The sequence below is a fragment of the Alligator mississippiensis genome, chromosome 15 (genome assembly GCF_030867095.1).
Source record: "Alligator mississippiensis isolate rAllMis1 chromosome 15, rAllMis1, whole genome shotgun sequence".
Lineage (NCBI taxonomy): Eukaryota > Metazoa > Chordata > Crocodylia > Alligatoridae > Alligator > Alligator mississippiensis.
The window spans coordinates 15566165-15592946 of NC_081838.1; the positions used below are offsets into that span (position 1 = coordinate 15566165).

Sequence of the window (26782 nt, forward strand, 5' to 3'; positions counted from 1 at the left end):
ATCAACATCTTTCTGTTTCTCTCAAGGTTGCTTTGTCTGAACCCTGCATCTTTTCTTGCTGTCTAAAGTATAAATACACTTGTAAATTTGTAGAGGTCAGAGTTCCTTTAAGAGCTCTCCCCGTGATCACTTGTAAGGTTTTAAATAAACCTAGATGGTTCTGCCAATTCTAATACAACCACAACGCGAAGTTTGATTTCTTCCACACAAGAAAAGAAATTTTATTGGAGAGTGCTCACAATACACAATAGGAGGGAAACACCTGAGAACAATTTAAAAGCTGATCCCACATCCTGGATCCCAGCTCCTTGCAGGAAGGAGAGTACCAAGATGCCCAACTACAAAGTCAGTTGCCTCTTACACAGATTCAAGTTGCCACTTAGAACAGGATGGAAGGTGGGTACAAGCGCAGAGCTGGGAGATGGTCACAGGAACAGGCTGGGAAGAAGAAGGAAGGGATGTGAAAGAAGGGGAAAGTAGGGGAGAAGAACAGGAAAGAAAGAGAAAGGGAAAGCATGGGAGAAGAGAAAGGGGTGTGAAATTAGCTGCACACAGAGACTTGCTGGAATGCTCTTGCTTTCCCAGCTGTGGATGCTGCTGCAGTGGGTTGGAGCATCACCCTTCACTTGTGTGGTGGGCACTTCTGCTGTGGCCACTGGGGTAGAGGGCACTTCTGCAGGGGGATGTCAGGCTCGGGGCACTTCAGTGGAGGAATCTGGGGTGGTGGGCATTTCTGTGGTGGAAACACTGGTGGAACACTTCTGGGGAGGATAGACTGGAGGAGGACACACCGGTGGAGGACACTTCTGGGGAGGAATCACAGGTGGAGGCTGCACGACCTGCTGCCACTGCTGCTGATTTGGGTAAGACATTATTCTTTGATTCAAAGATGCCTGGAAGCGAAAGAGAGCACAGCACCTGTGAGACATTGCCGTCCTCCATGATTGGTGCCCTTCCATGTAGCCAAGCACACACACAGACAAGAACCCATCCACCATAGCACTCTGTCCATGTCAGATGAAACCTGCTATTGCTCTTTGCTACTAGGCCTTGGGACCTTTCTGAGCAACTTTGATGAGACTGCAGGATGAAGAGATTCAAAAGCATGCGAACATGGATTCAAACACATTGCTCTCACTATGGAATGGGCTCGAGAACATGCCAAGGACAGAGCACATCCATGAATGATATTCTCATTGGGGGTTATAGTCCTTTAACTCCTTTCCAAGACGTCTGTGTCCTTGCACTTACTGCTGAGGGTACAATCCTATTTGAAAACTCATGAGCTCAAGCATGAGTAGCAATTTCTTTCCAACCCACACATGCTGACATGGATATACAGACATGGACATGAAGCCCTCCCTGTAGTTGTTGCAGGAATTAGTGCACAAGAAAATCCAAGCAAATGCCAGCAGCAAAAATGAGATAAAGACTTACCTGTCAAGCCAACAGGAGGGAGTGGATGTGGAGTCAAGTGGATGGGGAGGTGCTGGAAGGGAGAGCTTTTATAGGCCCTCTGCCCCCGTTGCCAGGATGTGATGCTTTTGATGAGTCTGATGGTGACACTGGGCACTTCTCATCCACATCCACTCCACCAACACTTAGACAAGATCTTAGAAAAGTTTATTAAAGACGCCATCCTTAATGGACTGGCCGACACCAACATCTTAAGGGATAGCCAGCACGGGTTTGTTGTGGGTAGGTCTTGCTTGACCAATCTCATTTCCTTCTAGGACCAGGTGACCTATCACCTGGACAAGGGAGAAGAGATTGATGTCATATATCTGGACTTCAAAAAAGCCTTCGATCTGGTATCCCATGATCACCTCTTGGTGAAACTGGCCAATTGTCGCCTTGGGTCCCCCACGATCCACTGGCTGGAAAATTGGCTCCGGGGTCGGACCCAGAGGGTAGTAATTGATGGAAGTCACTCATCGTGGTGTCCTGTGACCAGTGGGGTCCCCCAGGGCTCTGTCCTTGGACCCATACTGTTCAACATCTTCATTAATGATGTGGACACTGGAGTCAGAAGCGGACTAAGTTCGCCGATGACACCAAACTTTGGGGCAAAGCATTCACATCAGAAGACAGGCGGGTGATCCAGGCTGACCTGGACAGGCTCAGCAAGTGGGCGGATGAGAATCTGATGGTGTTCAATGCCGATAAATGCAAGGTTCAACACCTTGGGAAGAAAAACCCGCAGCATCCTTATAGGCTTGGCAGTGCTATGTTGGCTAGCACTATGGAAGAAAGAGACTCGGGGGTCATCATTGACCACAAGATGAACATGAGCCTGCAGTGTGATACTGCAGCTAGTAAAGCGACCAAAACGCTGGCTTGCATCCATAGATGCTTCTCAAGCAAATCCCGGGACGTCATTCTCCCCCTGTACTCGGCCTTAGTGAGGCCGCAGCTGGAGTACTGCGTCCAGTTTTGGGCTCCACAATTCAAAAAGGATGTGGAGAAGCTTGAGAGAGTCCAGAGAAGAGCCACGCGCATGATCAGAGGTCAGGGAAGCAGACCCTACGATGACAGGCTGAGAGCCCTGGGGCTCTTTAGCCTGGACAAGCGCAGGCTCAGGGGTGATCTGATGGCCACCTATAAGTTTATCAGGGGTGACCACCAGTATCTGGGGGAACGTTTGTTCACCAGAGCGCCTCTAGGGATGACAACTAGGTTGAACGGTCATAAACTACTACAAGACCGTTTCAGGCTGGACATAAGAAAGAATTTCTTTACTGTCCGAGCCCCCAAGGTCTGGAACAGCCTGCCACCGGAGGTGTTTCAAGCGCCTTCATTGAACACCTTCAAGAGCAAACTGGATGCTAATCTTGCTGGGATCCTATGACCCCAGCTGACTTCCTGCCCTTTGGGCAGGGGGCTGAACTCGACGATCTTCCGAGGTCCCTTCCAGCCCTAATGTCTATGAAATCTATGAAATACATCCTGATTTCCTTGTTTGCACTATGCTTTGTGCTAAGAAGCTTCAGCCCGACTTTTCCTTCTTGGATCCTGATATGTATCATTGCTCCTATCCCCATGGCCTGCCTTGAAGGAAGGGGAAATGGAAAGAGGACTTACTCATAGCGACTGCAATGAACAGCTCATGGCTTCATTTCCACAAGCCTTTTGCAGGGGGTTGTAACCAGGTGCTCGTGCCCTCCTGGCTGTGGCTCAGCCTTTGGCCCCCCTTTCCCTGTCCCACACATGGCCACCTCCATGGAGCCGTGGCTGGTGGGACAAGAGGGCAAATCCCAGTGGGTGGAACTGGCCCAGCCCCATGGAAGTGAAGGCAGTGCTGCCAGCTTACACCCCTGGAAATGTGGGGAGGAAATGTGGCTTTGGGAATCTTGTTCCCACTTTGCCTCCTGCTCTGTCGTTCCCCACTCAGTCCACCCTTAAGCTATCCTGTGCAACCAAAAGAAATGCTCCTGTTCCCCTGGGGAAGATTCATGCACAGCTGAGGCACTACCAGTGCATGCCTGTAGGTGATGGCATTGGATTAGGGATTCAGCAGGAAGGGGAGAAACAGCAGCCAAGGTTTTCTCTATCAAGATCTAAAAAACTTCCAAGGATGGAGATCCCACCACATCTCTGGGTAACCCATTCCAGTACATGCTCCTGCTTGTGAAAAGGTTCTTCCTAATATCTAACTTCAAACTTCCTTGCTACAAATGGAGCCCATTGCTTGTTCTATCATCTGCCCCCACTGAGAATGGTCCAGCTCCATTCTCTTTGCAACCCCCCTGCAGGGAGTTGAAGGCTGCTATTAAATCCCCCTCATTCTTCTCTTCTGAATAAAAGATAAGCTTAATTCCCTAGAGGATCACATTTGCACAAAGCTTCCTCAGGGGCATGGGAGCATTTCCTCTGGCTGTAGAGGGGTGGTTAAGGGTGGGCTGATGGGAAGGACAGAGGAGGAAGAGAACCAGGATATGCGGGGATGAGAACAATGACACATACCAGGATACAAGAAGGAAAAGTGAGGCTGGAGTGTCTTGGGCCAAGTATGATGCAAACAAGGAATTTAGGAAGTGTTGGAGAAGTGGATGTGGATGAGAGCTGATGGTGTCTCTGTCAGACTCATCAAGGGCATCATATCCTGGAGATGTGGGCAAAGGGCCTACAAAAGCCCTCCTTCCCTGTGACTCCCCATCCACTTGACTCCACATGTATTCTCTACTGTTTGCTTGACAGGTAAGTCTCTCACATTTGTGCTACTGACAATTTCTTGGTCTTTCTTTTGCAGTAATTACAATAAAAATGACATGACGGACTGCTTGTTTCTACCCTTAAACCTATATCAGCATGTGTGGGATGGAATGTTACCCATCCTCATCCTCGGGGGTTGTCAGCTGGGCTTGCACCCTGGCCTGTCATTACAAAGGCACAGACCTCTTGGAAAGGAGTTAAAGAAATAAATCCTGTCTAGCATTCACTTAAGGTTGTGCTCGGCCTTCATCATGTACTCCAGCCCCTTCCCTCTTTAGGGGAAGGCGTTTGTAACATGTTCAAAAACACCCAAGATTCATGTGCTTTTGAATTCTTCCACAGTGCATGTGAGCTTGAGTCCAGTCAAATCTGATGGTGGTTTCCACCAAAGGGGCCAGAGCACAATACCCAGCTTCAGAAGCAGGTTTAATCTAACATGGACAAGGTGCTATGGTGGATGGGTTGCTTGTCTGTGTCTTTGCTTGGCTACATGAAAGGGTGGCATCATGGAGGAGGGCGGTGGCTCACCAGTGCTGTGCTCTCTCTCCCTTCCAGGTATCTCTGGACCGAAGAATAATGTCTTACCCAAACCAGCAGCAGTGGCAGCAGGTCGTGCAGCCTCCACCTGTGATTCCTCCCCAGAAATGTCCTCCACTGGTGTTTCCACCACAGAAATGCCCACCCCCCCAGATTCCTCCACCCAAGTGCCCTGTGCCTGACATCCCCCCACAGAAGTGCCCTCCACCCCAGTGGCCACAGCAGAAGTGCCCTCCACAGAAGTGATGGCTGATGCCCAAACCCACCACAACACCGTCCAGTGCCGCAAAGCAAGGCCAAGCCAGCCACTCCCTGCTTGCAACTTCTTTGACATCCCTTCCTCTTCACCCCTTGCTTTCCAGGCTGTTCCTGTGACCATTTCCCAGCTCTAGTCTTATATCCACCATCCATCCTCTTCTAAGTGGTACCTTAAATCTGTGTAGGTGGCAACTGACTTTACAGTTGGGTCTCCTGGCATCCTCCTTCCCAGAAGGAGCTGAGTGCGGGGATGTGCAATCAGCCTTTATATTATTTTCACGTGTTTCCCTCCTATCTTGTATTGTGACCATGTTGTAATAAAAGTTTCCCTTCATGGCATCCACTGGCCCTGGTGTGTCTAACCCAGCAGGTCCATGGTTTCCTTTCCACTGCTCCCCTCCAGCACAGGCTCCCCTAAGCTGCTCCACACAAGGCAGTGACTGGAGCCTTGTGGTCACGGTGCAGTGTGCATGGGGCAAAGGGCACCTGAATGCAGAAGCAAAGGCAGTGTCTTGCCCAAGTCTGTCACAGGAGTGTGTGTCCAGAGCTGAACCAAGAGCACTGATCTCCCCAGGGACAGCTGATAACTTTAGCTACAGGTGCCTTTGCCTCTGGCATCTATGGCTCTCCCTCTCTGGCTCTCCCCAGGACCAACATTTACTCTTCACAATATAGTATAGAAGAGGTTTGTCCCAAAAGGCCAATGAAGACATCTGTGTGGCAAAATGCCATTTCTGTCTCTCCCCAAACTCTGCTATCAGGCAGATGACCAATCTGACAATTCGGTAACCATGGTTACTGGAGAGGGCAGACACTCCTGGCCCCATTGGCTTCAGGTAACCCTGAGTTGTAACCTGATCTGGATACATTCCTGAGGGTGGGGGAAACCTGCTCCCTCTGCCTACGTGACTGGCCTCTCACACCTTGGTAGGGGCTTAAACTCCCTATTGTTCTAAACAATGTCATCATGAGTGGGAGGGGGCTAGAGACCCTGCCTGTCTACCCAGCAACCAGTGATGCATTTCAAATTGGTTGGCTGGCAGCCAACAGTTGCTGGCCTTCTTCGGATCAAGTAAATGAGGTCATAAGGTCTATATAAGTTAAGGACTGCCTCAGAGCGGGGGCAGCAACCATGATGAAGACTCTCAGAGAAGCTGGACCGTATGAAACTTGCTCTCTCTCTTGAAACTCGTGGTCAATGAACTGCTTGCCTGCAGAGGAAATCTCCACCAGCCTCTGGATGATACTTGTGAGTAAGCTACTTGAGATCTAACTAGATATATAGCTTGCAGTAACACAGATGTGTAATCAAAGGCTACCATTCCAGTGTTTGCTCTAAGGGATTTCTCTGATATCGCTATACCCTGTACCCCATTCCAAACCTACTCCTTGTAACCAATAAAGTTCTCCTTTGTATCTAGCATGGGAGACTTATTGAGAGAGGGCCTAGATTATGCCTTGGGGTCCTTTTCATTTGGCTGACTAAGGGAGACCACTATTTGTGCTTCAGACAGAGGGAAGCACCCCAAGTTCTTGCAGTGGGTCAAGTACCCTCTAGGATTACTAGGCCTATGTTTTGCAGGGATCACAGGACCAAGATCAGTCTAGACCCTGGGTGGTGGCCATGATACCCCAGACTTGCAGGTGTGCTCCAGGAAAGGAGTCGGCAAGATGCGAGGCACCCCCAGGAAGGCACTCGGAGCCTGGAAGGTGGTCAGACACAGTGAGGCGGGTGGATCAACACAGGAGCACCCCCTACTGGCCCACCACAATCTGCTCCCTCCACTGCATCACTGCAGCCACACAGCAAGTGCTCTTATCCCAGGACCCAGCTGAGGAGTGCTAGGACAAGGAATCAGTGCACACATAGACTCATGGCCTCACCATCAACTTCGATGACACTGAAGAACACATGCAGGATGAAAAGATTCAAAAGCATGTGAACATGGATTCAAATGCCTTGCCCTCACAATGGATAGGGCTTGAGAACATGCCAAGGACCACCAGGGAGGTCACTAGAAGCAGGGCTCACCCTTAACCTCACCTGTGCACCTAGAAGAAACACTTCTGTAGCCCTGGGAAAGCTTCAGGCACACCTGAGGCCCTAGCGGTGCATATTTCCTGGTGATGGCACTGGATTGGGGAGGAAGCAGGAAGGGGAGAAATGGGAGCTCGAAGCTCTGAACAGCTCTTAGAGTCATAGAAAATTCATGTTGGAAGGGACCTCAGGAGGTCATATGTAGTCCAACCAGTTACCTAGATTACAGGTAACCTTCTTGGTAGGCTACAGATTAAAAAAAGGCAAAAACTGGTCTACAGACTAACCTTTTATTTGCTCACACCTTCAAACATGAGAACAAACAATTATCCTAAAGTCTATCTGGCTACCTGCAACAGCACAACATCGGTTCCCACCTCTACCAGTTGGGGAAACTTGAGAGGTGGAAGGAAGGTGGCACACAGATTGGCACCAAATCTTCTTGAATTTGCAGAGTTCTCCAAATGTCCCTCCATCCCATACCCAGTATGAATAGCTGGCTGGTTTTAAGATTCTAAAAATGACCTCTGATTTGATTTCATTGACATTTCTTGGTTTCACTGAAACTTTTGGAACTGGACTGAACCAGATCTTTTGGGGACTTGGAAGTTGCCCATTATTTGAGATTGATATCCTTGGGAAAGAGGGAGCGTTTCTTATCTGCTTTCCTTCCCCATGGTAAAATGCTCTTTCTGTTTCTTTGTTCCCTTACTGCACGGTCTTCTCTGACAGGCTGTTTTCGTTATTACCAATTATGTAAGCATTTTAACAAAAATATATCTATTATAGTGAAATAATATCTAATACAGTTGGTTATATCAATCACTACTACTACTAATTTAGGATAAATAGCATATATGGGTTATTTAATGTATGGTCAACCCTTATTTCCTTTTAGGCCTTGTGGTGTATTTTATTGTGTTTGATGGCTCTCTTTACTTGCTGAGCAAGTCAATTTGCAAAGGTTCATACTTCGGTTACTCAGAAACAGACTTTGGGCCTTCTGCTCAGCAGCACGTCTGCAGCTTAGCCTGGGCCTATGGAAAATGCCCATGACTCACATCAGACCCCCTGCTCAAAGCAGGACCATCAATTAGATCATCCCAGTCAAGGGTTCTTTCAGCCAGAGCTTAAAAACCTCCAAGATTACACAGCCTCTCTGGGTAGCCTGTTCCAGTGCTTTTCTAGGCTCCTCATGAAAATGTTCTTCCTAATATCTAACCTCAACTTCCCTTGATGCAACTGGAGCCCATTGCTCCTTGTTCTGTCATCTGCCACCACTGAAGACAGTCCAGCTCCATCCTTTTGGCAACCCCCCTGCTGGGCTGCTATTAATTCCCCCTTCAGTCTTCTCTTCTCCAGACTAAATAAGCCCAGGTCCCTCAGTCTCTCCACATAAGTTATGTGCCTCCACATAAGTCATGTGCCTCAGCTCTTGAACCATTCTCATTTCCCTCTGCTGGACTCCCTCCAAGTTTTCCACACCCTTCCTGTCGTGCAATGCTGGATGAGAGGGCACCACTGAGGGTCACGCTTCACTGCCTTTTATCCCTTTCTGGCAGACTTGTCTGAACCCCCAGCATCACCTTGGCTACCCAATACAGAGGTGGTTGTGCCAGATGGGTCTTGAGTAGTATCTGACAGCTATTAGTCATAGGGGTCTTGCCTGCTGGTAGGGCAGTTTTGGGAGTCAGTTTGTGATTTTGATTCATAAACGATGGTATTGTTAAGGGTTGCAGGAATAGACAGCTGGGTAGGTGCTCAGCTCCAGGAATCAGTTCTTTAGCTTGATAGGCTTAAAATGGAGTTCATTGTGCTGGGCTCTTATCTACTGATGACCATCATTCACTCACATTCACTCATGGGACCACCCAATATAACACATTGTATCAATTTACAATTACAATGTCAATGCAGTTTTAACAGTGGTCCAGGGTGGAACTTCATTCTACAGGGAGTGCATTCCTTAAAACTTTAAAAGTATAAAATATAAAATGCCATGGTAAAGATGAGACAGAAGAAATATCAAAATGCAATGTGAGGTAGTGAGGATCAAAGGCTACTGGGGACAGTAAGTGAGTTAGCTTAGCACAGGATATATTGACAGTCTTTGCAGTGGATATTTTAGTTCTTTTGGTTTTTTTAATGACACTGAGTTTAGTTGATATGTGGATGTAGTTTCTACGTTTCTCCTACAAAAACCCACTTCAGCTTTCTGGCTTGATCTGAGCCTTGCCACCCCCATGCAATGAGTGTGCTAGGTCTCTACCAATACTGAGAAGAAAAAGAAATGCACAAATTGTGTGCTTGTGGGGTGGGGATTGCAGGCAAGAAGGGGCTTCTGTTATATCAATGTCCAGAAGGGAAACGTACAAAGGGGGCATTCTGATACACCACCAGGACATCTTTACCCCACAGTTTCCCAGGCCTTGCAGGGGCACAGGCCACGAGCAGTGTCCTCATCTCCCACTCTCTGCCTCTACTGAGCTCCCCAGTGCTGAGACCCTGAGTCTGCACGTGCCCTGATTCCTTGTCCTAGCACTCCTCAGCTGGCTGCCAGGATAAGAGCGCTTGCTGTGCGGCTGCAGTGATGCAGTGGAGGGAGCAGATGTCCTCGTTGGCATTTTTGGGAAACCTGCTTTATTGAATGTGGGGATGGAAAATGGGGAATGGAAGAGCCAGAGAGGGAGAGCAGTAGGTGCCAGAGGTGAAGGAGCCAGATGGGCTAAGGTCCCTCACTCTGCCTGGGAGACCAACATTCTTGATTCAGCACCTCACACACTCCTGTGACAGCCTTGGGCAAGACCCTCCCTCTGCTTCTGCATTCAGATGCCCTCTGCCCCGTGCACACTGCACCGTGGTCGCAAGGCTCCAGTCACTGCCTTGTGCAGAGCAGCTCAGGGGAGCCTGTGCTGGAGGGGGCAGTGGAGAGGACACCGTGGATTTGTGGTTTAGAGAGACACCAGCGCCTCTCACGCACCTCCCCTCCACCAACACTTCCTAATTCCTTGTTTGCATCATGCTTTGCCCGATTTTATACTTCTGGTATACTGACATGTATCATTGTACCCCTCCTTGAGTATCCTGCTGTAAAGGAAGAAGAGATTTAGATAGGATTTGCTCATAGTGACTGCCATGAACAACTCATGGCTGTGTTTCCACAAGATGTTTGCAGGGTGTTGTAACCGGGTGCTCATGCCCTCCTGGCTGTGGTTCAGCTTTTGGCCCCTCTTTCCTTGTCCCACACATGGCCTCTGGCATGGAGCCCTGCCTGGCAGGACAGGAGGCCAAATCCCAGTGAGTGGGACTGGCGCAGCCCCATGGAAGTCAAAGCAGTGCTGCCCACTTCCACCGCTGGTGAGGAGGGGTGGAAATATGGCCTTGAGAGTCTTGTCCCCAGTTTCTGGCCTGCTCTGTTGTTCCCCGCTCAGCCCACCCTTAGCTCGCCTGTGCAGCCAGAGGAAATGCTCCTATGCCCCTGAGGAAGCATTGTGCACACCTGAGGCACTAGAGGTACATGTCTGCAGGTGCTGGTGCGGTTAGATTGAAAATGAAGCAGGAAGGAGAGAAACAGGAGCCAAGGGTTTGTGTATCAAGGTTTTTCAAAGCCTCCAAAGGATGGAGATGCCACCACCTGTCTGGGTAACCCGTTCCAGTGCTTCAGCACCGTCCACATGAGAAACTTCTTCTTAATATCTAACCTCCACCTCCCTTGCTGCCACTGGTGACCATTGCACCTTGTTCTGTCATCTGCCACCACTGAGATGCCACCAACTCCATCCTCTTTGGAGACAACCTGCAGAGAGTTGAAGGCTGCTATAAACCCCCTCCCTCGCTCTTCTCTTCTCAAGACAAAATAAGTCTAATTCCCTAAATCTTCAGTCAGGTGTGCATGAAGCTTCCCCAGGGACACAACTGTTTACTCTGGCTACACAGGGGCGGTGAAGGGTGGGCTGGGATTTGGCCCCCTGTCCCACCAGCCAGAGCTCCATGCAGGGGACTTCATGCAGGACAAGGAAAGAGGGGTCAAAGGTGAAACCAAAGCCAGGAGGGCATGAGTGCCTGGTTCCAACACCCTGCAAAAAGCCTGCAGAAATGAAACCATGAGTTATTCATAGCAGCCACTATGAGCAAGTCCTTCAAAACAGGACAGGCAGGGGGAAGATCGATGATACATATCAGGATACCACAAGGAAAAGTGGGCTGGACTTTCTTCGGGCATATTATGATGCAAACAAGGAAATAAGGAAGTGCTGGTGGAGTGGATGTGGATGAGAGCTGCCCGGTATCACCATCTGATTCACCAAGGGCATCATATACTGGTGACGGGGCCAGAAGGCCTATAAAAGCTCTCCCTCCCAGCACCTCCTTATCCACTTGACTCCACATCCACTCCCTCCTGTTCACTTGACAGGTAAGTCTCTCTTGCATTCAGGCTGCCAGCGATTGCTCGGAGTTACTTCTAAACTTAATCCTATAAAAATTACAGGGAGGACTGTTTGTTCCTCTGTCTAAACCCATGTCAGCACATGTGGGATAGAGAGAAAATGCTACCCATGCTTGTACTTGCGGGTTTTAGCTGGATTTGCAGTCTGGGCCGTCAGTCAAAGGCACAGCCCTCTTGGAAAGGAGCTAAAGGACAGAACCCTGCCTAGCATTCACTTTTGGGTGTGCTCTGCCTTCGGCATGTGCTCAAGCCCCTTCCCTCTTCCAGGAAAGGCGTTTGAACCAATGTTCCCGGGCTTTTGAATATTTGCATTTTGCACATGTGAGCTTCAGTCTCATCAGTTTTGATGGTGCTTTGCTGGCAAAGGACCTAGAGCCCAGCAGCCAGCTTCAACACCAGGTTTAATCTAACATGGACAAGGCGGTAGGGTGGATGGGTTGCTTATTTGTGTCTTTGTGTGGCTACTTGAAAGGGCAGCATGATGGAGGATGGTGGTGACTCATCAGTGCTGTGCTTTCTTTCCCTTCCAGGCATTTCTGAGTTGAAGAACCATGTCTTACCCCAACCAGCAGCAATGCAAGCAGGTTGTGTGTCCTCCACCATTGATTCCTCCCCAGAAATGTACTCCACCGCAGTGTCCTCTACCAAAGTGCCCTCCATCAAAGTGCCCTCCACCCCAGTGGCCTGACCAGAAGTGCCCTCCACCCCAGTGTCCTGACCAGAAGTGCCCTCCATCGAAGTGCCCTCCACCGCAGTGGCCTGACCAGAAGTGCCCTCCACCGCAGTGTCCTCAGCAACAGTGACCTCCACAGAAGTGATGGCTGATGCCCCAACCCACCGCGGCAACATCAACATCCGGGAAAGCAAGAGCAAGTCAGCAAGTCCCTGAATGCAGTTTCTTTCACATCCCTTGCTCTTCTCCCCTTGTTTCCCAGGCTGTTCCTGCAACCATTTCCAAGCTCTGCTCTTGTACCCAGCAACGATCCTGTTCTAAGTGGTGCCTTGAATCTGTGCCGGTGCCAACTGACTTTGCGATTCAGTCTCCTGGCATTTTCTTTCTGGTAAGAAGCTGGATACGGAGATACAGGACCAGTCTTTAAATTATTTTCCAGTGTTTCCCTCCTATCTTACATTGTGAGCTTCGTCCAATAAAAGTTTTCCTTCATGGCATCTGCTGATTCCTGGTGTGTCTCTAAACCTACAGATCCACGGTGTCCTCTCCACTGCCCCCTCCAGCATAGGCTCCCTTCAGCTGCTCTGCACAAGGCAGTGACTGGAGCCTCGTGACCAAGGTGCTATGTGCATGGTGCTGAGGGCACGTAAATGCAGGAGAGGGAGGGTCCTGCACCAGGCCCAGATGACACGGCCTCATTGAACTCATTCCCCAGGTTCAGGGCAAGGATGGCCAAGCTGTGGTGCATGCCTGGGATGTGGCACATCAGGGAGGGGCACGAAGCTAAGCAGGAGATGAGGCAGGGGAGGGGAATTGGAGTGGCACTCGGGCAGGACACAGGGGGTAGTAATTAGTGAGCCACCCACCAAATGGCTGCCCCACTGTCACAGGGCACCTCAGCACCCCTGGCCACTGCTTATGTCTCTCCATGGACTCTCTCCCCACTCCAGATGCCAGTCCCCAGCCCTGCAACCTGGGGTCTTGCATGCAGAGACACTCTCCCATCCTCTCTCAGCCGTCGCTGCCAACAGCATTGCTCTGAGCTCAGCAGGTGATGCAGATCGTCAGCAGGGAAGAGTTTGGTCCAGGCCTGGGCCACCCACAACAGAAAGGATGTGGATAATTTTGAGATATTCAAGTGGAGGGTGGTAAAATGGTTGTGGGTCTGGGGGGACATGACTTATGAGGAAAGGCTGAGGGAACTGGGCTTTAGTCTGGAGAAGAGAAGACTGAGGGGGATTGAATAGCAGCCTTCACCTCCCTGCAGGGTGGCTATTGCTGAGGTTGGTTATTAGGAAGAATTTTTTTCATGAAGATTGTAGTAAAGCACTGGAACCAGAGAGGTGGTGAATTCTCCATCCTTGGAGGTTTTTAAGACCTGGCTAAACAAAGCCCTTGCTGGGATGATGTAGTTGGGGCTGGTCCTGCTTGGAGCAGGGAGTTGTTGCCACCCTTAACCATTTCCAAGGGGCCTAGGGTAAGCTGCAGGCATGCTGCTAGGCAAAAGGGCCAAAGCTTCTTTCTGAATAACCATAGTGTGAATCTTTCCAGATGTGACAACTGAGTTGATCAGCAAGTAAAGAAAATGTTCAAACACAGCTAAACAAATCACTAGTCCTAAAAGGATATAAGAGAAGAGCATAGAAGAGGGGACCCTGGAGCAGTAGGGCAGCCTTTCAGGTGGGTGCGCCATAAATTACCCCCAGGATCCTGCCTGACTGCCACTACAAACTCCCTCTCCTGCACAACCTCCTGCTCAGCTTCCTGCCCCTCCCTGATGTGCCACAGCCCACGCACGCGCCACAGTTTGGCCATCCTTGCCCTACACCTGGGCAATGGGTTTAATGAGGTTGTGCCATTGTTGGCTACAAAGGACCAAACCACAGGATCTTCATAAATTCTAGTTTATTGAACGGCATGTGAAGTTACCAATAAAATCATAAATGCAATCTTTCAGTTATGGGTGGTACTGGTCACCTTAGCGCACACACACACATTCGCTCACTCATTCAAACCCATGTAGCATAGTGTATAGTAGCTGCTGTAGTGATTGTGAGAGCACTGGTGTCGGTATATCTACCTGCCCGAGGCCCTGGAGTCTGCTGTTTGTGGTCAGCTTCCTTCAAGGCAATGTCTTCTCCAGAAGGGGGTTGTCTGCTTGTCCTTCTGTCTCGGTAGGTCAGGTGCTGGATGAGAGGGCACCACTGAGGGTCACGCTTCACTGCCTTTTATCCCTTTCTGGTAGACTTGTCTGATCCCCCAGCATCACCTTGGTTACCCAATACACAGATTCTTGTCCCATGTGGGTCTTGAGTAGTACCTGGCAGCTGTTACTCATAGGGGTCTTGCCTGCTTTTAGGGCATTTTGGGAGTCAGTTTGTGATTTTCATTCATAAACAATGGTATTGTTAAGGGTTGCAGGAATAGTCAGCTGGGTAGGTGCTCACTTCCAGGAATCAGTTCTCTAGCTTGATTGGTTTAACATGGACTTCCTGGAGCTGGGCTTTTGTCTACTGATGACCATCATTCACTCGCATTCACTCATGGGACCACCCAATATAACACATTGTATCACTTTACTCTAACAATGTCAATGCAGTTTTAACAGTGGTCCAGGGTGGAACTTCATTCTACAGGGAGTGCATTCCATAAAACTTTAAAAGTATAAAATATAAAAAGCCATGGTAAAGATGAGACAGTTGAAATATCAAAATGCAATGTGAGGTAGTGAGGATCAAAGGCTACTGGGGACAGTAAGTGAGTTAGCTTAGCACAGGATATATTGACAGTCTTTGCAGTGGATATTTTAGTTCTTTTGTTTTCTTTAGGGACACTGAGTTTAGTTGATATGTGGATGTAGTTTCTAGGTTTCCCCTACAGAAAGCCACTTCAGCTTTCTGGCTTGCTCTGAGCCTTGCCACCCCCATGCAATGAGTGTGCTAGGTATCTGCCAATACTGAGAAGAAAAAGAAATGCACAAATTGTGTGCGTGGGGGGGGGGGGTGGAGGCGGGATTGCAGGCAGGAAGGGGCTTCTGTTATATCAATGTCCAGAAGGGAAACGTACAAAGGGGGCGTTCTGATACACCACCTGGACATCTTTACCCCCCCAGTTTCCCAGGCCTTGCAGGGGCACAGGCCACGAGCAGTGTCCTCATCTCCCACTCTCTGCCTCTACTGAGCTCCCCAGTGCTGAGGCCATGAGTCTCCACGTGCACTGATTCCTTGTCCTAGCACTCCTCAGCTGGATGCCAGGATAAGAGCGCTTGCTTTGTGGCTGCAGTGATGCAGTGGAGGGAGCAGATGACCTCGTTGGCCTTTTGGGACAAACCTCCTTTACTGAATGTGGGGAACAGAAAATGTTGGTGAATGGAAGTGCCAGACAGGGAGAGCAGTAGGTGCCAGAGGTGAAGGAGCCAGCTGTGCTAAGGTCCCTGGCTCTGCCTGGGAGACCAGCAATCTTGATTCAGCACCTCACACACTCCTGTGACAGTCTTGGGCAAGACCCTCCCTCTGCTTCTGCATTCAGATGCCCTCTGCCCCGTGCACACTGCACCGTGGTCGCAAGGCTCCAGTCACTGCCTTGTGCAGAGCAGCTCAGGGGAGCCTGTGCTGGAGGGGGCAGTGGAGAGGACACCGTGGATTTGTGGTTTAGAGAGACACCAGCGCCTCTCACGCGCCTCCCCTCCACCAACACTTCCTAATTCCTTGTTTGCATCATGCTTTGCCCGATTTTTTCTTCTGGTATACTGACATGTATCATTGTACCCCTCCTTGAGTATCCTGCTGTAAAGGAAGAAGAGATTTAGATAGGATTTGCTCATAGTGACTGCCATGAACAACTCATGGCTGTGTTTCCACAAGATGTTTGCAGGGTGTTGTAACCAGGTGCTCATGCCCTCCTGGCTGTGGTTCAGCTTTTGGCCCCTCTTTCCTTGTCCCACACATGGCCTCTGGCATGGAGCCCTGCCTGGCAGGACAGGAGGCCAAATCCCAGTGAGTGGGACTGGCGCAGCCCCATGGAAGTCAAAGCAGTGCTGCCCACTTCCACCGCTGGTGAGGAGGGGTGGAAATATGGCCTTGAGAGTCTTGTCCCCAGTTTCTGGTCTGCTCTGTTGTTCCCCGCTCAGCCCACCCTTAGCTCGCCTGTGCAGCCAGAGGAAATGCTCCTATGCCCCTGAGGAAGCATTGTGCACACCTGAGGCACTAGAGGTACATGTCTGCAGGTGCTGGTGCGGTTAGATTGAAAATGAAGCAGGAAGGAGAGAAACAGGAGCCAAGGGTTTGTGTATCAAGGTTTTTCAAAGCCTCCAAAGGATGGAGATGCCACCACCTGTCTGGGTAACCCGTTCCAGTGCTTCAGCACCGTCCACATGAGAAACTTCTTCTTAATATCTAACCTCCACCTCCCTTGCTGCCACTGGTGACCATTGCACCTTGTTCTGTCATCTGCCACCACTGAGATGCCACCAACTCCATCCTCTTTGGAGACAACCTGCAGAGAGTTGAAGGCTGCTATAAACCCCCTCCCTCGCTCTTCTCTTCTCAAGACAAAATAAGTCTAATTCCCTAAATCTTCAGTCAGGTGTGCATGAAGCTTCCCCAGGGACACAACTGTTTACTCTGGCTACACAGGGGCGGTGAAGGGTGGGCTGGGATTTGGCCCCCTGTCCCACCAGCCAGAGCTCCATGCAGGGGACTTCATGCAGGACAAGGAAAGAGGGGTCAAAGGTGAAACCAAAGCCAGGAGGGCATGAGTGCCTGGTTCCAACACCCTGCAAAAAGCCTGCAGAAATGAAACCATGAGTTATTCATAGCAGCCACTATGAGCAAGTCCTTCAAAACAGGACAGGCAGGGGGAAGATCAATGATACATATCAGGATACCACAAGGAAAAGTGGGCTGGACTTTCTTCGGGCATATTATGATGCAAACAAGGAAATAAGGAAGTGCTGGTGGAGTGGATGTGGATGAGAGCTGCCCGGTATCACCATCTGATTCACCAAGGGCATCATATACTGGTGACGGGGCCAGAAGGCCTATAAAAGCTCTCCCTCCCAGCGCCTCCTTATCCACTTGACTCCACATCCACTCCCTCCTGTTCGCTTGACAGGTAAGTCTCTCTTGCATTCAGGCTGCCAGCGATTGCTCGGAGTTACTTCTAAACTTAATCCTATAAAAATTACAGGGAGGACTGTTTGTTCCTCTGTCTAAACCCATGTCAGCACATGTGGGATAGAGAGAAAATGCTACCCATGCTTGTACTTGCGGGTTTTAGCTGGATTTGCAGTCTGGGCCGTCAGTCAAAGGCACAGCCCTCTTGGAAAGGAGCTAAAGGACAGAACCCTGCCTAGCATTCACTTTTGGGTGTGCTCTGCCTTCGGCATGTGCTCAAGCCCCTTCCCTCTTCCAGGGAAGGCGTTTGAACCAATGTTCCTGGGCTTTTGAATACTTTCATTTTGCACATGTGAGCTTCAGTCTCATCAGTTTTGATGGTGCTTTGCTGAGAAAGGACCTAGAGCCCAGCAGCCAGCTTCAGCACCAGGTTTAATCTAACATGGACAAGGTGGTATGGTGGATGGGTTGCTTATTTGTGTCTTTGTGTGGCTACTTGAAAGGGCAGCATGATGGAGGATGGTGGTGACTCACCGGTGCTGTGCTGTCTTTCCCTTCCAGGCATTTCTGAGTTGAAGAACCATGTCTTACTCCAACCAGCAGCAATGCAAGCAGGTTGTGTGTCCTCCACCATTGATTCCTCCCCAGAAATGTACTCCACCGCAGTGTCCTCTACCAAAGTGCCCTCCATCAAAGTGCCCTCCACCCCAGTGGCCTGACCAGAAGTGCCCTCCACCCCAGTGTCCTGACCAGAAGTGCCCTCCATCGAAGTGCCCTCCACCGCAGTGGCCTGACCAGAAGTGCCCTCCACCCCAATGTCCTGATCAGAAGTGCCCTCCACCCCAGTGTCCTCAGCAACAGTGACCTCCACAGAAGTGATGGCTGATGCCCCAACCCAGCGCGGCAACATCAACATCCGGGAAAGCAAGAGCAAGTCAGCAAGTCCCTGAATGCAGTTTCTTTCACATCCCTTGCTCTTCTCCCCTTGTTTCCCAGGCTGTTCCTGCAACCACTTCCAAGCTCTGCTCTTGTACCCAGCATCAATCCTGTTCTAAGTGGTGCCTTGAATCTGCGTAGGTGGCAACGGACTTTGCAATTCAGTCTCCTGGCATTCTCCTTCTGGAAGAAGCTGGATACGGAGATACAGACCAATCCTTAATTTATTCTCCAGTGTTTCCCTCCTATCTTACATTGTGAGCTTTGTCCAATAAAAGTTTTCCTTCATGGCATCTGCTGATTCCTGGTGTGTCTCTAAACCTACAGATCCACGGTGTCCTCTCCACTGCCCCCTCCAGCATAGGCTCCCTTCAGCTGCTCTGCACAAGGCAGTGACTGAAGCCTCGTGACCACGGTGCTATGTGCATGGTGCTGAGGGCACGTAAATGCAGGAGATAGAGGGTCCTGCACCAGGCCCAGATGGCACGGCCTCATTGAACTCATTCCCCAGGTTCAGGGCAAGGACGGCCAAGCTGTGGTGCATGCGTGGGCTGTGGCACATCAGGGAGGGGCAGGAAGCTAAGCAGGAGATGAGGCAGGGGAGGGGGATTGGAGTGGCTCTCGGGCAGGACACAGGGGGTAGTAATTTGTGGGCCACCCACCAAATGGCTGCCCCACTGTCACAGGGCACCTCAGCACCCCTGGCCACTGCTTATGTCTCTTCCCCACTCCAGATGCCAGTCCCCAGCCCTGCAACCTGGGGTCTTGCATGCAGAGACACTCTCCCATCCTCTCTCAGCCGTCGCTGCCAACAGCATTGCTCTGAGCTCAGCAGGTGATGCAGATCGTCAGCAGGGAAGAGTTTGGTCCAGGCCTGGGCCACCCACAACAGAAAGGATGTGGATAATTTTCGAGATATTCAAGTGGAGGGTGGTAAAATGGTTGTGGGTGTGGGGGGACATGACTTATGAGGAAAGGCTGAGGGAACTGGGCTTTAGTCTGGAGAAGAGAAGACTGAGGGGGATTGAATAGCAGCCTTCACCTCCCTGCAGGGTGGCTATTGCTGAGGTTGGTTATTAGGAAGAATTTTTTTCATGAAGATAGTAGTAAAGCACTGGAACCAGAGAGGTGGTGAATTCTCCATCCTTGGAGGTTTTTAAGACCTGGCTAAGCAAAGCCCTTGCTGGGATGATGTAGTTGGGGCTGGTCCTGCTTGGAGCAGGGAGTTGTTGCCACCCTTAACCATTTCCAAGGGGCCTAGGGTAAGCTGCAGGCATGCTGCTAGGCAAAAGGGCCAAAGCTTCTTTCTGAATAACCATAGTGTGAATCTTTCCAGATGTGACAACTGAGTTGATCAGCAAGTAAAGAAAATGTTCAAACACAGCTAAACAAATCACTAGTCCTAAAAGGATATAAGAGAAGAGCATAGAAGAGGGGACCCTGGAGCAGTAGGGCAGCCTTTTAGGTGGGTGCGCCATAAATTACCCCCAGGATCCTGCCTGACTGCCACTACAAACTCCCTCTCCTGCACAACCTCCTGCTCAGCTTCCTGCCCCTCCCTGATGTGCCACAGCCCACGCACGCGCCACAGTTTGGCCATCCTTGCCCTACACCTGGGCAATGGGTTTAATGAGGTTGTGCCATTGTTGGCTACAAAGGACCAAATCACAGGATCTTCATAAATTCTAGTTTATTGAACGGCATGTGAAGTTACCAATAAAATCATAAATGCAATCTTTCAGTTATGGGTGGTACTGGTCACCTTAGCGCACACACACACATTCGCTCACTCATTCAAACCCATGTAGCATAGTGTATAGTAGCTGCTGTAGTGATTGTGAGAGCACTGGTGTCGGTATATCTACCTGCCCGAGGCCCTGGAGTCTGCTGTTTGTGGTCAGCTTCCTTCAAGGCAATGTCTTCTCCAGAAGGGGGTTGTCTGCTTGTCCTTCTGTCTCGGTAGGTCAGGTGCTGGATGAGAGGGCACCACTGAGGGTCACGCTTCACTGCCTTTTATCCCTTTCTGGTAGACTTGTCTGATCCCCCAGCATCACCTTGGTTACCCAATACACAGATTCTTGTCCCATGTGGGTCTTGAGTAGTACCTGGCAGCTGTTACTCATAGGGGTCTTGCCTGCTTTTAGGGCATTTTGGGAGTCAGTTTGTGATTTTCATTCATAAACAATGGTATTGTTAAGGGTTGCAGGAATAGTCAGCTGGGTAGGTGCTCACTTCCAGGAATCAGTTCTCTAGCTTGATTGGTTTAACATGGACTTCCTGGAGCTGGGCTTTTGTCTACTGATGACCATCATTCACTCGCATTCACTCATGGGACCACCCAATATAACACATTGTATCACTTTACTCTAACAATGTCAATGCAGTTTTAACAGTGGTCCAGGGTGGAACTTCATTCTACAGGGAGTGCATTCCATAAAACTTTAAAAGTATAAAATATAAAAAGCCATGGTAAAGATGAGACAGTTGAAATATCAAAATGCAATGTGAGGTAGTGAGGATCAAAGGCTACTGGGGACAGTAAGTGAGTTAGCTTAGCACAGGATATATTGACAGTCTTTGCAGTGGATATTTTAGTTCTTTTGTTTTCTTTAGGGACACTGAGTTTAGTTGATATGTGGATGTAGTTTCTAGGTTTCCCCTACAGAAAGCCACTTCAGCTTTCTGGCTTGCTCTGAGCCTTGCCACCCCCATGCAATGAGTGTGCTAGGTATCTGCCAATACTGAGAAGAAAAAGAAATGCACAAATTGTGTGCGTGGGGGGGGGGGTGGAGGCGGGATTGCAGGCAGGAAGGGGCTTCTGTTATATCAATGTCCAGAAGGGAAACGTACAAAGGGGGCGTTCTGATACACCACCTGGACATCTTTACCCCCCCAGTTTCCCAGGCCTTGCAGGGGCACAGGCCACGAGCAGTGTCCTCATCTCCCACTCTCTGCCTCTACTGAGCTCCCCAGTGCTGAGGCCATGAGTCTCCACATGCACTGATTCCTTGTCCTAGCACTCCTCAGCTGGATGCCAGGATAAGAGCGCTTGCTTTGTGGCTGCAGTGATGCAGTGGAGGGAGCAGATGACCTCGTTGGCCTTTTGGGACAAACCTCCTTTACTGAATGTGGGGAACAGAAAATGTTGGTGAATGGAAGTGCCAGACAGGGAGAGCAGTAGGTGCCAGAGGTGAAGGAGCCAGATGTGCTAAGGTCCCTGGCTCTGCCTGGGAGACCAGCAATCTTGATTCAGCACCTCACACACTCCTGTGACAGTCTTGGGCAAGACCCTCCCTCTGCTTCTGCATTCAGATGCCCTCTGCCCCGTGCACACTGCACCGTGGTCGCAAGGCTCCAGTCACTGCCTTGTGCAGAGCAGCTCAGGGGAGCCTGTGCTGGAGGGGGCAGTGGAGAGGACACCGTGGATTTGTGGTTTAGAGAGACACCAGCGCCTCTCACGCGCCTCCCCTCCACCAACACTTCCTAATTCCTTGTTTGCATCATGCTTTGCCCGATTTTTTCTTCTGGTATACTGACATGTATCATTGTACCCCTCCTTGAGTATCCTGCTGTAAAGGAAGAAGAGATTTAGATAGGATTTGCTCATAGTGACTGCCATGAACAACTCATGGCTGTGTTTCCACAAGATGTTTGCAGGGTGTTGTCACCAGGTGCTCATGCCCTCCTGGCTGTGGTTCAGCTTTTGGCCCCTCTTTCCTTGTCCCACACATGGCCTCTGGCATGGAGCCCTGCCTGGCAGGACAGGAGGCCAAATCCCAGTGAGTGGGACTGGCGCAGCCCCATGGAAGTCAAAGCAGTGCTGCCCACTTCCACCGCTGGTGAGGAGGGGTGGAAATATGGCCTTGAGAGTCTTGTCCCCAGTTTCTGGCCTGCTCTGTTGTTCCCCGCTCAGCCCACCCTTAGCTCGCCTGTGCAGCCAGAGGAAATGCTCCTATGCCCCTGAGGAAGCATTGTGCACACCTGAGGCACTAGAGGTACATGTCTGCAGGTGCTGGTGCGGTTAGATTGAAAATGAAGCAGGAAGGAGAGAAACAGGAGCCAAGGGTTTGTGTATCAAGGTTTTTCAAAGCCTCCAAAGGATGGAGATGCCACCACCTGTCTGGGTAACCCGTTCCAGTGCTTCAGCACCGTCCACATGAGAAACTTCTTCTTAATATCTAACCTCCACCTCCCTTGCTGCCACTGGTGACCATTGCACCTTGTTCTGTCATCTGCCACCACTGAGATGCCACCAACTCCATCCTCTTTGGAGACAACCTGCAGAGAGTTGAAGGCTGCTATAAACCCCCTCCCTCGCTCTTCTCTTCTCAAGACAAAATAAGTCTAATTCCCTAAATCTTCAGTCAGGTGTGCATGAAGCTTCCCCAGGGACACAACTGTTTACTCTGGCTACACAGGGGCGGTGAAGGGTGGGCTGGGATTTGGCCCCCTGTCCCACCAGCCAGAGCTCCATGCAGGGGACTTCATGCAGGACAAGGAAAGAGGGGTCAAAGGTGAAACCAAAGCCAGGAGGGCATGAGTGCCTGGTTCCAACACCCTGCAAAAAGCCTGCAGAAATGAAACCATGAGTTATTCATAGCAGCCACTATGAGCAAGTCCTTCAAAACAGGACAGGCAGGGGGAAGATCAATGATACATATCAGGATACCACAAGGAAAAGTGGGCTGGACTTTCTTCGGGCATATTATGATGCAAACAAGGAAATAAGGAAGTGCTGGTGGAGTGGATGTGGATGAGAGCTGCCCGGTATCACCATCTGATTCACCAAGGGCATCATATACTGGTGACGGGGCCAGAAGGCCTATAAAAGCTCTCCCTCCCAGCGCCTCCTTATCCACTTGACTCCACATCCACTCCCTCCTGTTCGCTTGACAGGTAAGTCTCTCTTGCATTCAGGCTGCCAGCGATTGCTCGGAGTTACTTCTAAACTTAATCCTATAAAAATTACAGGGAGGACTGTTTGTTCCTCTGTCTAAACCCATGTCAGCACATGTGGGATAGAGAGAAAATGCTACCCATGCTTGTACTTGCGGGTTTTAGCTGGATTTGCAGTCTGGGCCGTCAGTCAAAGGCACAGCCCTCTTGGAAAGGAGCTAAAGGACAGAACCCTGCCTAGCATTCACTTTTGGGTGTGCTCTGCCTTCGGCATGTGCTCAAGCCCCTTCCCTCTTCCAGGGAAGGCGTTTGAACCAATGTTCCTGGGCTTTTGAATACTTTCATTTTGCACATGTGAGCTTCAGTCTCATCAGTTTTGATGGTGCTTTGCTGAGAAAGGACCTAGAGCCCAGCAGCCAGCTTCAGCACCAGGTTTAATCTAACATGGACAAGGTGGTATGGTGGATGGGTTGCTTATTTGTGTCTTTGTGTGGCTACTTGAAAGGGCAGCATGATGGAGGATGGTGGTGACTCACCGGTGCTGTGCTGTCTTTCCCTTCCAGGCATTTCTGAGTTGAAGAACCATGTCTTACTCCAACCAGCAGCAATGCAAGCAGGTTGTGTGTCCTCCACCATTGATTCCTCCCCAGAAATGTACTCCACCGCAGTGTCCTCTACCAAAGTGCCCTCCATCAAAGTGCCCTCCACCCCAGTGGCCTGACCAGAAGTGCCCTCCACCCCAGTGTCCTGACCAGAAGTGCCCTCCATCGAAGTGCCCTCCACCGCAGTGGCCTGACCAGAAGTGCCCTCCACCCCAATGTCCTGATCAGAAGTGCCCTCCACCCCAGTGTCCTCAGCAACAGTGACCTCCACAGAAGTGATGGCTGATGCCCCAACCCAGCGCGGCAACATCAACATCCGGGAAAGCAAGAGCAAGTCAGCAAGTCCCTGAATGCAGTTTCTTTCACATCCCTTGCTCTTCTCCCCTTGTTTCCCAGGCTGTTCCTGCAACCACTTCCAAGCTCTGCTCTTGTACCCAGCATCAATCCTGTTCTAAGTGGTGCCTTGAATCTGCGTAGGTGGCAACGGACTTTGCAATTCAGTCTCCTGGCATTCTCCTTCTGGAAGAAGCTGGATACGGAGATACAGACCAATCCTTAATTTATTCTCCAGTGTTTCCCTCCTATCTTACATTGTGAGCTTTGTCCAATAAAGGTTTTCCTTCATGGCATCTGCTGATTCCTGGTGTGTCTCTAAACCTACAGATCCACGGTGTCCTCTCCACTGCCCCCTCCAGCATAGGCTCCCTTCAGCTGCTCTGCACAAGGCAGTGACTGAAGCCTCGTGACCACGGTGCTATGTGCATGGTGCTGAGGGCACGTAAATGCAGGAGATAGAGGGTCCTGCACCAGGCCCAGATGGCACGGCCTCATTGAACTCATTCCCCAGGTTCAGGGCAAGGACGGCCAAGCTGTGGTGCATGCGTGGGCTGTGGCACATCAGGGAGGGGCAGGAAGCTAAGCAGGAGATGAGGCAGGGGAGGGGGATTGGAGTGGCTCTCGGGCAGGACACAGGGGGTAGTAATTTGTGGGCCACCCACCAAATGGCTGCCCCACTGTCACAGGGCACCTCAGCACCCCTGGCCACTGCTTATGTCTCTTCCCCACTCCAGATGCCAGTCCCCAGCCCTGCAACCTGGGGTCTTGCATGCAGAGACACTCTCCCATCCTCTCTCAGCCGTCGCTGCCAACAGCATTGCTCTGAGCTCAGCAGGTGATGCAGATCGTCAGCAGGGAAGAGTTTGGTCCAGGCCTGGGCCACCCACAACAGAAAGGATGTGGATAATTTTCGAGATATTCAAGTGGAGGGTGGTAAAATGGTTGTGGGTGTGGGGGGACATGACTTATGAGGAAAGGCTGAGGGAACTGGGCTTTAGTCTGGAGAAGAGAAGACTGAGGGGGATTGAATAGCAGCCTTCACCTCCCTGCAGGGTGGCTATTGCTGAGGTTGGTTATTAGGAAGAATTTTTTTCATGAAGATAGTAGTAAAGCACTGGAACCAGAGAGGTGGTGAATTCTCCATCCTTGGAGGTTTTTAAGACCTGGCTAAGCAAAGCCCTTGCTGGGATGATGTAGTTGGGGCTGGTCCTGCTTGGAGCAGGGAGTTGTTGCCACCCTTAACCATTTCCAAGGGGCCTAGGGTAAGCTGCAGGCATGCTGCTAGGCAAAAGGGCCAAAGCTTCTTTCTGAATAACCATAGTGTGAATCTTTCCAGATGTGACAACTGAGTTGATCAGCAAGTAAAGAAAATGTTCAAACACAGCTAAACAAATCACTAGTCCTAAAAGGATATAAGAGAAGAGCATAGAAGAGGGGACCCTGGAGCAGTAGGGCAGCCTTTTAGGTGGGTGCGCCATAAATTACCCCCAGGATCCTGCCTGACTGCCACTACAAACTCCCTCTCCTGCACAACCTCCTGCTCAGCTTCCTGCCCCTCCCTGATGTGCCACAGCCCACGCACGCGCCACAGTTTGGCCATCCTTGCCCTACACCTGGGCAATGGGTTTAATGAGGTTGTGCCATTGTTGGCTACAAAGGACCAAATCACAGGATCTTCATAAATTCTAGTTTATTGAACGGCATGTGAAGTTACCAATAAAATCATAAATGCAATCTTTCAGTTATGGGTGGTACTGGTCACCTTAGCGCACACACACACATTCGCTCACTCATTCAAACCCATGTAGCATAGTGTATAGTAGCTGCTGTAGTGATTGTGAGAGCACTGGTGTCGGTATATCTACCTGCCCGAGGCCCTGGAGTCTGCTGTTTGTGGTCAGCTTCCTTCAAGGCAATGTCTTCTCCAGAAGGGGGTTGTCTGCTTGTCCTTCTGTCTCGGTAGGTCAGGTGCTGGATGAGAGGGCACCACTGAGGGTCACGCTTCACTGCCTTTTATCCCTTTCTGGTAGACTTGTCTGATCCCCCAGCATCACCTTGGTTACCCAATACACAGATTCTTGTCCCATGTGGGTCTTGAGTAGTACCTGGCAGCTGTTACTCATAGGGGTCTTGCCTGCTTTTAGGGCATTTTGGGAGTCAGTTTGTGATTTTCATTCATAAACAATGGTATTGTTAAGGGTTGCAGGAATAGTCAGCTGGGTAGGTGCTCACTTCCAGGAATCAGTTCTCTAGCTTGATTGGTTTAACATGGACTTCCTGGAGCTGGGCTTTTGTCTACTGATGACCATCATTCACTCGCATTCACTCATGGGACCACCCAATATAACACATTGTATCACTTTACTCTAACAATGTCAATGCAGTTTTAACAGTGGTCCAGGGTGGAACTTCATTCTACAGGGAGTGCATTCCATAAAACTTTAAAAGTATAAAATATAAAAAGCCATGGTAAAGATGAGACAGTTGAAATATCAAAATGCAATGTGAGGTAGTGAGGATCAAAGGCTACTGGGGACAGTAAGTGAGTTAGCTTAGCACAGGATATATTGACAGTCTTTGCAGTGGATATTTTAGTTCTTTTGTTTTCTTTAGGGACACTGAGTTTAGTTGATATGTGGATGTAGTTTCTAGGTTTCCCCTACAGAAAGCCACTTCAGCTTTCTGGCTTGCTCTGAGCCTTGCCACCCCCATGCAATGAGTGTGCTAGGTATC

At 50.2% G+C, this 26782-nt stretch overlaps 3 long non-coding RNA genes across 3 annotated transcripts; all 3 read left to right on the forward strand.

Moving 5' to 3' along the window:
- Positions 1 to 11269: 11269 nt before the first annotated feature.
- LOC132245613 (uncharacterized) lies at positions 11270 to 12662 on the forward strand. The gene is made up of 2 exons (XR_009457322.1): positions 11270 to 11459; positions 12023 to 12662. It is a non-coding gene; the product is annotated as an uncharacterized LOC132245613 (long non-coding RNA).
- A 4399-nt stretch (positions 12663 to 17061) lies between these two features.
- Positions 17062 to 18508, forward strand: LOC132245598 (uncharacterized). Its single transcript, XR_009457307.1, has 2 exons — positions 17062 to 17277; positions 17841 to 18508. It is a non-coding gene; the product is annotated as an uncharacterized LOC132245598 (long non-coding RNA).
- A 4387-nt stretch (positions 18509 to 22895) lies between these two features.
- On the forward strand, positions 22896 to 24342 carry LOC132245600 (uncharacterized). Its single transcript, XR_009457309.1, has 2 exons — positions 22896 to 23111; positions 23675 to 24342. It is a non-coding gene; the product is annotated as an uncharacterized LOC132245600 (long non-coding RNA).
- The last annotated feature ends 2440 nt before the right edge of the window (positions 24343 to 26782 follow it).